Source organism: Acomys minous, assembly GCF_964271855.1.
Source record: "Acomys minous genome assembly, chromosome: 8".
NCBI lineage: Eukaryota > Metazoa > Chordata > Mammalia > Rodentia > Muridae > Acomys > Acomys minous.
In genome coordinates, this window is record NC_140489.1 from 6,978,492 (window position 1) to 6,992,449 (window position 13,958).

The window sequence follows — 13,958 nt, forward strand, 5'->3', positions numbered from 1 at the left end:
TCCCTGGGAGAAGCACCAACACAAAGGGGCTAGATGGAAAGGCCAGAGAAAAGACATATGAAAGCCAAGCATGTGGGACTGAAGACTAGGAAGGTTCTCAAAGGGTGCTGGCACCAACAGAGTAGAGCTCTTAGCTGTGGGAAGACAGCCTCCCACCCTAGCCCTGGCTACCCCATCCCATGCTGCCCCCTCCATGAAGCAGGCATAAATTCACCCCAATATTCTGCTCTCAGGCCTTAGAGATCCATGGAGACAAGCACTGCCTACTTAAGGGCAATCTGGGGACACGCCCAGGACCCACAGCAGCTGTGCAAACTCCCCAGAGGTGAGCAGGTGGCCTCTTGGTCTGCCTCTGCAGAACTCGGCACGCCTGACTGCTTCCTAAGTGAGCGCACACTTTCCTGGGAGCACCTGCGCCATCCATACCTGTGCACACACTCACATGATACATGAGCCCCTGGAACAACATCTCAGACAAACAGGCCCACCAAACGTATGGGAACTGGGCACCTGCCTTGGCAAACTTTCCAGAAACCTCCATTGCAATCTATAAATGCTGGTTGCTCTTCTTTAAAAAAAAAAAAAATATATATATATATATATATATATATATATTCATTTATTTATTATGTATACAGTGTTCTGCCTGCATGTACACCTGCAGGCTATAAGAGGACACTGGGAGGCGGGAGAGATGGCTCAATGGTTAAGAGCACCACCTGCTCTTCCAGAGGTCCTGAGTTCAATTCCCAGCAACCACATGGTGGCTCACAACCATCTACAATGTGATCTGATGCCTTCTTTGGCAGATAATACACTCATATACAATAAATGAAATAAATAAATCTTATTAAAAAGAAAAAAAGAGGGCACTGGGAATTGAACTCAGGACCTCTGGAAGAGCAGATAGTACTCTTAACCACTGAGCCATCTCTCTAGCCCCACTGATCGCTTTTCTACCAAAACCCTGCTCTGTGACATTTGCTCAATGGGGCAGCATAGGGTAAACATGTAAGCTGTCCAGATTAAAATGACCCTGGCACCAGGTGTGGTGGTACATGCCTTTAATCTCAGCACTTGGAAGGCAGCTTTCTTGGAGTTCAGCCTGGTCTACACAGAGTCCCAGACCAGCCAGGGATACATAGAGAAAGCCATCTCAAGCAAGCAAGCAAAACCCAGCACTGGCTACCCAGCAGCACGCACACTTCAAGACCAACAAGTGCCCAGAAGTCTGGGTTGGGTCTCAAACGGCAGGTCTGGAATTCTGCTTTCACACTGAGCTACCACGAGTCCTCAAGACAAGAGACAGCGCTCATGTTCCTCCCACATGAAGGTAATGCTGCTGGGCTGCCGCCTGAGAACTGCGCATGGGAAAAGGGGTCCCTCAACGGCCACAGGGGACGTCAAGAAGCTACGTGTGAGCCCCACGAGTGCTTATCACTTCATGGGAAAACAGTGACCCCAACTAAGAGGGAACCCACCCCATCTTGAGCTTATGACAGGGATCCTATTCTATTCTAGGTTTAAGACAGGGACCCCACTGGTCCTCCCTGGCAGAGTGACAAAGTTGAGGCTGTCTGCACTGTACAGTTGAGAGAAGAGAAGGGGCAGACAAGGGCACCCTCACAGCACCCTGACTCAGCATAAGGAGCTGAGAAGAGGAGGCCAGTGCTAGTCTCCCAGGCAAGTCTCCTGTCAGAAGACGCCCAGCCATAGGTGGGTGGGGCATACCTCAACAGCTGTGGTCACCAGTCAGAGCTACACACAAGAGCAGCTCCTAATGAGTCACCAACGTCACCAGCTGGGCTGTGCGTACAACTCTGGAATCCCACGGGACTTCCTTCCACTATTTAGGATGCGATACAACTGAAAACTTGTAAGATGTCTCTTTCTGGTATTTTCCGTGTAATATTTTCATACCACAGCAGAACTTGGAGCACTATGGGAAATGAAGCTGCAGTAGAGAGGGGGCTACTCTGACAGAAGGTAGCCAGGAAGCACGCTTGCCTGGGAGGTGGATCTGTAGAAACAGTGTCACACAGGAAACGCGGAAGTGTTAGGAATGGAATAGAAACAACTTGAAAATAAAGAAAATCAAAACCAAGCTGGGCGTGGTGGCGCACGCCTTTAATCCCAGCACTTGGGAGGCAGAGGCAGGTGGATCACTGTGAGTTCGAGGCCAGCCTGGTCTACAAAGCGAGTCTAGGATTGCCAAGGCTACACAGAAAAACCCTGTCTCAAAAAAACTAAATAAATAAACAAATAAATAAAAACCAGATGTTAGTCCTTTGTTAAGACTGAAAAAATTCATAAAACCTCCAGCCAAATAAAGATAAAAAAAGACAGAAAATTCTGTTTATCAGGAATAAAAAAAGTAAGCATAAGAGAGCTCAGATATCTATTCCACAGGCAGATAAAATATAACAATTTTTACTGTCTCCAACCTCCAAAGCGTACGGAGCGGAAACTGGTAACAGAACAGAACTATCTATTAAATAAAGTCAAGGAAGCACATCTGTCAAGTTCAGAGACCAGGACAGCGCGTGTAAACACGCACGAGACCCAGCACAGGGCAGAGGGAAGCAAGCAGGTGCACATAATCTTCCAGAGAGCAGAGGAGGAAGGCAGCGCTGCTTTTCTGTCAACACAAGCAAAAACAGTACCCAGCAAAAGCTGGGGTGGGGGTGGAGTGGGGGTGGGGCGGCTGCCATTCACACACAGTACCAGCACTTAGGAGGCTGAGATAAGGTGACCTGGGCCATCCTGGGCTACACCGCCAGATCTTGTTAAAAGACGCAGGGTGAGGAGCAGGACAGAGGAGAGAGAAAAGGAAGAGGGAAAGCATCCCACAGACTGATGTAAAGTTCTTCCTCAGGCATCTGCAAGCTAACTCCAGCAAGACACACAGATACTCATCAGGACACGTGGCCAAGGGTGGATGGCCCAGGAGTGAGACGCTGGCTCAGCATTTGAAAGTCATTTACGTTTACCATGCCAATAAGGTAAACAACAGGACGGGGGGGGGGGGGCATATATACAGTCAACCAAAACGCTGTGGTGTGGTTCAGTTTTCTCAGGGGTCACGTATTAAAGGTGCAGCGCCTATTGGATGGTAGAACATTTAGGAGGACTCAGTAGAAGACACACCCTTGAGGAGGACTGTGGGACCCAGACTCTTCCTGGGTTTCTTTGGGGGCTTGGGGGGTTTGCTGTTTGTCTATCTGTCTGTCTTTCTGCTGGCGGTCAGGTGTACAGCTGTGCTCACTGTACCCGCAGTCCCACCATCATGTGCCACTGCTCCTCAGGCTCAAAGCAGTCTCCATAGCCCTGAGGCCTCTAGGTTGACTCCTTAGATGTTTGCTATCTACCAGAAGTCAAGCGACACAGAAAGCTGGCACCAAGTGGGGTTGCTGTGGCAACAACTTGGGATGTGGGGAGCCCCTTGGGCTGTGCAGGAGGAATGCGGCAGTCTGCAGGAGCAGGCTGGAGAAAAACTCCAGCTCAGCAGGAGAGCAGACTTCTTTCCCTTAAGACAGGGAGGATGCTGGCCTGACTGCTCTTATCCTGGTGCCTCACACGGCCTGGTCCTGCCCAGGTCAACAGGCATGGCAACTAAAGACACAGGCCGGAAAGGCACAAGCAAAACCACCATTGTCTACAGACACCAGGACTGTGCATAGAGAAATCTAAGGAGTGCGGGAAGGATCAAGACAAGCTACAATAAACCACAGGCTGCTTCCAATTGACAATTAGAAGTAGAGTGTTAGAAAAAAATTCATTCAACAGCCAAGGCTACACAGAGAAACCTTGTCTCAAAAAACCAAAAAAAAAAAAAAAAAAAAAAAAAAAAATCATTCATATCACTTCCAAAAAAACCCCAAAAGAGTATCTAAAGTAAATGCAAACCACCATGCTAAAAGCTCCACATGCGGGGCTGACAAGATGTCTCCACGGTGAAGGCACTTGCTGCACAAACCTGGCAACCCAAGCTTGATCCTGACACTCACATGTGTCTAAAGCCTGTGACTAAAGAACCACTTGGGAGCTGGGGAGATGTCACTGGGATCCACAGAGCCCATGAAATGCCTGTGGGAGTGACAGCCACCCGGTGTTCTGGAGGCAGACACAGGGGATCCCAGGAGCAAACGAGCCAGCTAGAGTAGGCAAACTGGTGAGCGCTTGGGTTCAGACACCCAGCTTGAGTATGTAAGATGAAGAGCCATCATGGAAGATGCCCAACATACCCTGTGGCCTCCACATGCATTTGCATAAACATGAATGCAAAAACACCACAAGCATGCATGTTAAAGCAGAAACAAAACAAAAAAACCCAGCTCAGAGCAGAGTTCGGGTCAGACTGCAGCAGTGTGAGATCCTGTCTCCCGTCTCAGAAGAACCGAACAAACACAAAGACTCAGCTTGGTGCCAACACTGCAGAGCCTGCTTTGGTTTTAGGAATAGTGTGGCGCAGCAGACGCAGCAGTGTGCACTAACTTATGTCAGCAGGCTCTCTGCATGAAGGAGAGACCAGGATCACCCTAGCCCCTGTGCTCCCCAAACCCCTCTCCCCACTGTCCTGAGGAGGCGGTTCCTGTACTAAGCTCTGCTCTACACTTCCTCTGTGGGCTGCCCTCCATGCTAGCTGGATGATGGGAGGTTCTGGAGAGACCAGAGCAGAGGTGGCCTACATCACTTTTTGGTGGCAGGCCCTTCTGCCTGTAAGGACAGAACCCATTAGCAGAAGCTGGACAGGAAGAATGAAGAACCACATGACCCGCCCCACACCAGAGACACCACCACATCACATATCAAAGAAGGAAGCACAGCCAACTTAGAGCTCCGTTTTTAGATTCCAGTTACAGAGACACTGTGGCCCTAGACGACCAGGGATGGCCTGGGTAGGGATGCTTCCTATGGCCCAAAACATAATCTACCACTGGCTGGGCTAGACTTGATCCAACCTGACCATCTCAGGAGCGCCCTGATGGCTAGGAAGACTATGGTAAAACCAGTTAAATAATGTTTGGTTCCTCCCCAGATTCATGCTGAAGCCCCAGCTCTCAGAGAGAGAGAGACCTAGGCGGTCAAGAAGGTGCAATCTTGTGAGGGAGACTGTAAAGATCCTGCAGCTACTGCTCTTTCTGCCAGGTGAGGACACAAAAAGATGGCTAATGACCCAGGAAGTAAGTAACTCCACTAGACGTGGATCTGCAGCACCCTGATCCTGGATGTGTAAGCCCCATCCCCCTCATGGGGGTGAGGACTGGTTTTTAGCTTCCACCTATAATAGTCACCTAAACACACAAAAACCCTGGACCCCCCTCAGCCCACACAGATCAATCTGTTTCCAAAGCTGCATCTCTATTCCATAAACATTCTAGAACTACCTTGCTAGGGATGAAAACAACGTGTAGGATTTTATGAAATCAAACTGCATTGAGGGACAAGTGACACTTAATGGCCTTGAGTCTCTGCTTCCGTCTCATACCAGAGATTTCTCCCATAAGGGCTTTTTTTTTTCCTTGTGCATCCCAATCTAAGGCATGTTGGGTAACTGGTTTACCCCTGAACTGTGCCCTCAGCCTTTTTTACTCTATATTGAGGCAAAACCTCACTAAATTGCCTGGTTAAGCCTTGAACTTTCAATCCTCCTGCCTCAGCCTCTTGAGTATCTGGGTTTACAGACATGCCTCATCCTGCTTGGTTGTCTGCAGGTGGATCTGAGTTCGAGGCCAGCTGTCTGATTTAGTCCAGTACTTCCAGATAGTTTCGATAAGAACTAGAGAGATGGCTTGGTAGTTAAGAGCATGCACCACGCCCCTTAGGGGAGGGGTCCTGCTGGAACACAGAGGAAGGGGATGCAGGCTATCCAGATGAGACCTGACAGGCTGTGGTCAGACAGTGGGGGAGGAGGACCCAACCTGTCAGAGGTCATGGAGAGGGGAATAGGATGGAAAAGGGAGGGAGGGTGGGAATAGGAAGATAAGTGCTAGAGGATTACAATCGGGATGTAATGTGAATGCATCATCATAATAATAAAAAATAAAAACAAAACAAAAAAGAGCATGTACTACACAATCATAAAGACCAGAGTTCCGATCCTAGCATGTGTATAAACAAGCTGGATGTACACATGAGTGTAACAGCCTGTAACCCTAGATGCCTTCTTCTGAGCTCCCCAATGCACAGGCATGTGCACTCACACAAACGTGTGCATACATTAACACACACATCAATCAATCAATCAGTCAATCAATCAAAAAGAACAGTTTAAACAGCTCTTTCTCGTCTGCCTTCAAGCACACTACTTCTGGTGTCTGCACTGACAACTGTGTGCTGATGCAACATTGTCTGCAACTTTCTACAGAGACAGAAATCTCCCATGTCCTCGTTCAGAGGTGAGTTACATATTTCAACTAGCAATTGGCAGTACACATTGGATGTTGAAGGCCTACAAACTCTGATAGAAACTGGATGACAAACAACATGAATTTCTTACTTATTTCTATGTTTTTTTTTTAATGGGGGCAAGAGAGATGATTAAGTGCTTTTTTGTTTCCTTTTTGCTATCATTGTGGGTTGGTTGGTTTTCGAGACAGGGTTTCTCTGTGTAGCCCTGGCTGTCCTGGATTCACTCTATAGATCAGGCTGGCCCTGAACTCAGAGATGTGCCTGTCTCTGCCTCCCTGGTGATGGTTCAGTGGTTAAGAGCATACACTGCTCTTCCGAGGACCCAAATTTGGTTCCTAGGACCTACACAGTAGCTTACAAGCATCTGTAGCTTGAGCTTCAGGGAACCTGACAATTTCTCACCTCTGGAGGAACATGCACTCACATGCACATACCTAAACAGAATAAGACAAATACACACAATTTATAGTTAAATTTTATTTATGTATGGGGGACATACAAATGCCACAGGATACATATGAATGGGTGAAAGAGAAACTTCCAAGAATCAGTTCTCTCCTTCCACCACACAGGTCCCAGGGATTGAACCCAGGTCAGCAGGCTTGGCAGCAGACCCCTATGCCCACTTAGCCATCTCATTGGCCCTATTTCAATGGTCTTAAAGGCACATTCAAAGCTCACCAAACATTTTTCTTCAATCAACAGTCTTCTTCCCAGCTGGGCACAGTGGTGCACACCTTTGATCCCAGTACTCAGGGAGGCAGAGGCAGTCAGATCCCTGTGAGTTCGAGGCCAGCCTGGTCTACAAAGTGAGTCCAGGACAGCTAAGGCTGTTCCATGGAGAAACCCTGTCTCAAACTACAACAAATACCAGTCCTCTTCCCAATGCATTAAGTCATCTGCATGTGCGTGCAGCCAACCTGGCTTCCATTTATGCCATCTGGACTGTGCTGGGCCCTACAGGTTCAGCCTGTCACTGGGATCCCACCATGTGAGATGGGACACTCTCCTGCTCTTCTGTTTGAGGCTGTGTTTCCTGACACCACAACTTAGGAGCCTCTTCCCACCTTCTCCAACCTCAGCTTCATTTCCTCAGGTTTCTACTTTAGGGGCCCATTACCGAGAACAATTCAAGTTACACACACACACACACACACACACACACACACACACACACACACACACTGGCATCTTGGAAATGAGGCTCAGATCCTTACAACATGTACGTTGAAGGTATCCACCACACTCGGTCAGGAGCGGAATTTTCCACTTGAGGTATCATGATGCTCAAAATGTTTCAGACTCGAACTTTGATGTACAGATGTTGAACTGATAATTCACTTTTTCTGAAAAGTTATCAAAGTTTTCGTACTTATTGACAATGCTGTGTTTTGTATTTTGCTTTTTATTTTTACACAGGGCCTCATTATGCCACCCTGGCTGGCCTAGAACTTGCTTTGTAGAGCAGGCTGGCCTTGAACACACAGAGATCAGCCTGCTTCTGCCTCACAGGTGTTGGGATTAGAGGTGTGTGCCACCATATCTAGCTGGTACTGTTTTGTTGTTGTTTACGGTGTGTGGCGTATGTGTGTACAAGTGCATGTGTGTGGACATGGGTAGAGGTCAACACCAGCTATTTTTTATTATATTCTACCTTATATTTTGAGACAGGGTTTCTCATTGCAGCTGGAGCTCCCCAACAGGTTAGACCGTCTGGAGGTTCATCCAAGTGATAGAATGCAACATATGCTCTGTGTGGTATAGATGGGCCACACTTATTTATGTGTCATCTGTCTATGGCATGGGAGCCATTTTGCCTCTTGGCTGCTGTGAACGTCTTGGCTATGACTACAGGTGGGCAGCTATCTCCCGGTCCTTTTTTTGTGGGGGGGGGCAGTGTCTTTTTTTAAAGAAATGAGATTGCTAGATCAAAGGGCAATTCTAGGCTTGATTTCAGAGGCACCCACATTCTACGTTCCACAATGGCTGCCTGCTACTTTGCATCTCAGAAGTAGGGCACAAGGGCTTAGCTTTAACATCAGTGAATGTCTCCTGTGGGGCTGCAGAGATGCCCAGTGGTTAAGAACATGAGCTGCTCTTCTAGGACACCTGGTTTTGCCACTTCACAAGGTTCACAACTGCCTGGCGCTCCAGCTCCAGTGGGTCTGCTGCCCCCCTCTGGCCTCCACGAGCACCTGCATGCACACATGGCACACACTCACACAGATGCACACAAATGTATATAAATGAAAATCTTCAAAAACTTCAAAAACCCAGCCTCTTGTGAAGAGGCTTAGCCTACAGTTGTCCTCCGTTTACAGGGCTCTACAGCCACACAGGAAAGGTGGCTCTACCCAACTGCACATACTCACCTGAGTGGAGGAACATATAACTTACACTCACCACACTCTCTCTTGAGGTGACTTTGGGCAGAAAGGAAGAATAGGGCATACACACACACACACACACAGTGGAGACACAAAAGTATAATTGTTGAGAGAGAAGACACAGCTATAATCGGGGGGCAGGACCTCTCAGTGAGCTGTCCACCCAGGAAGAGTCAGGAGACCTCATCTGGGACGGGGTATAGGGCTGGCAGGCAGGGCCAAGGCAGCACTCAGTCGTCCATAGGGCTTGGGAGCCTATGTGCACCTGGGCAGTAGGGACAACAGCCAACAGCAGGCTCACTGCCGAGTTCCTGGTGTGTATGTATCTCTGAGCCACTCACCTTTCCTCATCTATCCCTCTCCCTGGATGAGGACCCAGGGTCTGCTTGCACACACGCAGGGACCAAGACACTAAGTAGACGACATCCTCTGTGCCCAGGCACTCAGCATGGCTCCCCTGGGAATCTGAAAGCTGGGGTCTCCTCAGCTGCTGACCAAGAAAGGCCAGCTAGAAACTCTATCTTGGCCCTGTACACCCTTCTCATCTCTTCCTCAAGTTGCTTTGTCTTCACCTTCTCAACCTAAAACAAAAGGTTCCACAGCCTGAACGGTATCCTAACCACCAGGGACCACTCCAGGTTCCTAACTTCTGGATGACCCCTGACCTTCCCCTCCCCTCTGTCCAGTCTGTCTCAGAGAGGGCTCTAGCCTGGGGCTCTACAGCACTGTAGTCAGACCCCCTGCTCTCCCTGCAGCCTCTACTGTCCAGGACCAGTGACAGAAAACAATGGACAGAGGCCTTGAGGGGAGACCTGGCATCTGTCACAGACATGCCCAGGAATATGCTGGAAGGCTCACCCACCAGGGTGTTGAGAACCTAGTATCAGAAGCCTGATGACCAGAACTTCATGTCTCTGTCTTCTGTGAAAGCTGAATATAGGGTAAGCGATGGCCTGGCCACTGACCCTTGAAAATGAGGCAATCAGTGGGACAGAATGGCACAGGCAGGCTCCAGAGCCACTCTCAGTTTACAAGCCTCAAGGAGCAAACACCTGAGCTGATCCTCACACAAAAGGCTCCCAGTGATGAAATACCAAATCCCACAGACTACGGTGACCCCAGGGTAAGTAAGGGAGCACTGCCTCAGGTGACCTTGCTGAAAGGTCAGTGTGAAGAAATGAGAGACAAGGCAGGTAGGGCCATCAGCTCAGGGGCTGGTCGGCACAGGTGGTGTGTAGACTCCACACTGTTGCCGTGACTCTGAATGTTCTACCCACCGATGGGAGAAGACAACAACAGGCAACGAGGCAGCTCTAGAGACACACCATGCCAAAAGCACTGCGGCTCTCCACATGCTTGCCATCGCTGCAGATCCTCACAGGACAGCCTAGGGACAGTGACTCTGAGTGTCACCAGCACTCTGCAGCCCCTCTGTCACTCTCCTGTGTCCTGAGACTGCTCAGTCTTACTTAGCCTAGGCTCTTCCCAGGAGACGCTTTACAGAATATACTCTCTATGCAGCCATGACCAGGGTTCCCTCCATCAAAGCATACCTAGGCAACATGATTATCAGAGATTATCTGGCCCAGAGCAGGTGACAATTGGCCACTTGCACCCAGTGCGGAAAGCACCTTGGCAGCCCCCTAAAAACACTGGTTCCCAGCCTTTCCCTTACTTCTGGCATGTGAAGGCACACAAGAGGTTATGGTCTCTGTCTCACAAAGGACTAAATCTGGAGGCTCCAAACCTGCTGACCGTATGTTTGTTGGAAAAAAAAATTGAAGGACCTTTTGTTCCAAGTGCAGCCCCCTCATGCATGCCTGTCCATGTGGGAGCTGGGCCTGTGGTGGCGGCTAGCCATTTCTCTCTCATGCCCTGAAGGCAGAGAAATGCCACATGCCAGCACCCTGGAAGCCAGGCAGGGTGGTGCCGACTCCTGCGAGGGTCCAAGTATCAAGGCTGTGTATGCAACTCTGCCAGTCCTTACTGCAGTGAGCATCTGAGGAGAGGTCTCTTGTTAACAGGTGTGCTGTGACAGTCCTGGGGAAGAAGCTCTCATTCACTGCACCCTGAGCACCTGCTAACCTCCTTGAGCCAGAAATATACCCGTGTAGCCTGGGGCAGCTGCCAGGCCTCACTGGCTCTACTCAGCTTTCCCCTTAATAAGAAGAGCCATTCAGGAGCGTCTTCTCAGTGTTCCCACTGGCCAGCACTCAGGGCTAGGGCAGCCACTATAGAAGCAAAGGGTCAGTAGCCAGACACCCTCCAACCACTGGGTCTCTACACCCCACCCCATCAAAGGGTACTAGGAAGGGAGGCAGGGCCTGGATCTTTCAGCTCAAGGATCTCCCCATTCTTCTGCCACAACCTGGAAGCCCAGGTACGCAGATGTGCTGTGCACCTGACAGATGACAGAAGCGGTGTCTCTTTGCTCTGAGCCTATCTCCTGTGTCACACACAGGCATGCAACTATGAGGCTGTGACAGTCTTGCTTGCTAACTTGACTGGACTGAGATGATCTGGTGTGTCCATGGGGGTGTTTCCAGGGATACTAAATCACAAGAGCACTGATCTAGTCAATGAACCGCAGACTGATTTAAAGCTGGAAGATACTGGAACTCTGGAAGGTGGGGCATGGTTGGAGGAAAGAAGTCACCCTGCCATGTCCCTCTTGACTCTGGCCCTTTCCTGTCTCTCTCTGCTTCCTGTCTTTCATGAGGTGAGTAGTTTTTTTCTACCATGCCCTTCTACCTTGTATTCTGCTTCCCCACAGCTTTAAAAGCCACGACCATGAACTTAGACATCTGAGGGGTAAGGTTTAAAAATGTTTATCAAGGGGCCAACCTTTAATCCCAGCACTCAGAAGGCAGAGTTCTGAGTTCGAGGCCAGCCTGGTCTACACAGCCAAGGCTATACAGAGAAACTCTGTCTCAAAAAACAAACAAACAAAAAGTTTGTCAAGTATCTGACACAGAGACGGGGGTAGGGGTGTCACTCAGGAGCAAGGCCAGCCTAGCCTGCAGTTGGCTTTGTGGGGGGATAGCATTCTTCCTGTCCTCATCAGGCTTCCTAGGGTTATGAGGGAAGCCAGGCTCTAGGACCTCAGCATTCCGCTGACCCATGGTCCCATCTTTTGGGAGGTGCTGCAGAGCGACAGAAGACAAGGCCCAGAAAGGAAGAGGAAGTGCAGAGCCCTGTTGTAGGACACTGCGTAGGGAGCCCTGCCCTGCAAGCAGCCGTATCAGAGGAAGACAGACAAGGCTCTATGAGGGCCAGGCCCAATGCCACAGTCACCTCAAAGTCACCCACAACCTCCACAAACCACATACAGTGCCCAGGCAAGCAAGGGCCTGATGGAGATGTCCTTCAGGGACGAATGCTGTGAGTGCAAGTGTCCGCTATGTCCTCCATGGCAGTGCTCATCTGGTGCAGGGATCTAAGCTGTTGGGCAGGCCCTGGGGCAGTCTCATGAGCCTTCCTGCAAGGTTTGCTGGCCTCACACTGTAGGCTTCTGGCCTAAGCAACCATCTTGTGGCAGCTGCACTACGGTATGAAATCTCAAATCAGAAAAGTGAGAGCCTGGGAGCCACCCGCCACCTCTAGACTTAAGTGCCAATACCTTACACCTCCTGTCCCTCCCACAATGGCTCACGGGACAGAGGGTGAAGTGTTACAGTGGGGATACAATCCAGGTGTGGCACACATCTGTAATCCCAGTACTTAGGAGCATCAGGAGTTCAAGGCCAAGCCCCACTACATATTCAGTTCTAGGGCAGACTGTTCTTAAGTGACAGCCTGTCTCAAAAGCATCAAACAAAAAGAACGGGCCACCCTCTGGTTTGGAAAACACCCAAGAGACTAGTATACCTCTAGGTGTGCTATGAGGGTGTTGAGGGCCAAGAGATACACCCAGAGCATAGGAGGCACTGCACACATGGAAGCAGGTAGAATAGGAAGGAAAGGGAGAGAGCCCGCAGCACAGGCAAGCTCTTCGTCTCCTGTCTGCCATGAGGTAAGCAGCTGTGCTCGAAACTGCCCTCTCAGCCTGCAAGGACTGGACCTCTGAAACTGAGCAAAATAAACCCTTCTCCCCTTAAAACCCTTAACAGCTGTTTTCTGGCTCTTGTCTCACCAAGGGGACTAATTCAAACACTCAGCTCTCTAAGGAGTCACCCGAAGCTGCCTGTCCCAGGTGTCCCAGGCTGCTTTAACACCATCTCCACAGTTGGCTGGCACCCGTGGGGCAGGCCATCATAATGACAGTTTCCATGGGGCCCGACCGACTGACTGCAGAGCACTGTTCCACACTGTAGTTACCAATGTGGTGCCATATAGGAGTACCTCCAATGAGGCCTAAGACAGACCCAACACCTACCGGACCTGAGGCACTTCTGGAGGACACAGTGGAGGTGACTCCAGCTATCTGATCACAAGAGTGAACACTAAGGTACCTGAGGGAAGAGGGGGCCCTCAAGAATACCAGGAGGGGGCTGAGAAGCAAACCAAGCCTTGAGAGCCAGGTGGCCCGGAGTGTGCGTCTTCCATTGTTTGCTAAGGGCTCTGGATTGACAGAAGGAAGGAGCTGCAATGCTGCCCTGCACGCAGGTGTGTGGGTGTGGGACGGGTCTGAAGGCAGCAGGATGGTAGGCACACCCTAGGCACTGCCTAAAACAGTGTGTGTGTGTGTGTGTGTGTGTGTGTGTGTGTGTGTGTGTGTGTGTGTGTGTATCAGAGGTGGGCCGTGAGATTGCCTTGGATTTCCTCCTGCCCTCACAGCAGAAAGATGTGTAGGATGGACATTGTTATGAATCAGAACTGAGCCAGGTGGTGGCAGTACACACCTTTAGTCCCAGCATTCAGGAGCCAGAGGCAAGTGGATCTCTGAGTTCAAGGCCATCCTGGTCTACAGAACAAGTCCAGGACAGCAAGGACTACACAGAAAAAGCCTGTCTTGAAAAACCAAAAACAGCTGAGCATGGTGGTGCGCGCTTGTAACCCCAGCACTCAGGAGGCAGAGGCAGATGGAAGCCAGCCTGGTCTACAAAGTGAGTCCAAGACAGCCAAGATAACAGAGAAACCCTGTCTTGAAAAACTAAAATAAAAGAAGAAGAAGAAAAAAGAAAGAAATACCAAAACCTGCCAGGTGTGGTGGTATACATC

General features: G+C 49.9%; 1 protein-coding gene across 6 annotated transcripts in view; it reads right to left on the reverse strand.

Moving 5' to 3' along the window:
• Window positions 1-13,958, reverse strand: part of PACS2 (phosphofurin acidic cluster sorting protein 2) — a 55,234-nt gene that overhangs the window by 30,035 nt on the left and 11,241 nt on the right. The gene's annotated exons all lie outside the window — the stretch shown is intronic.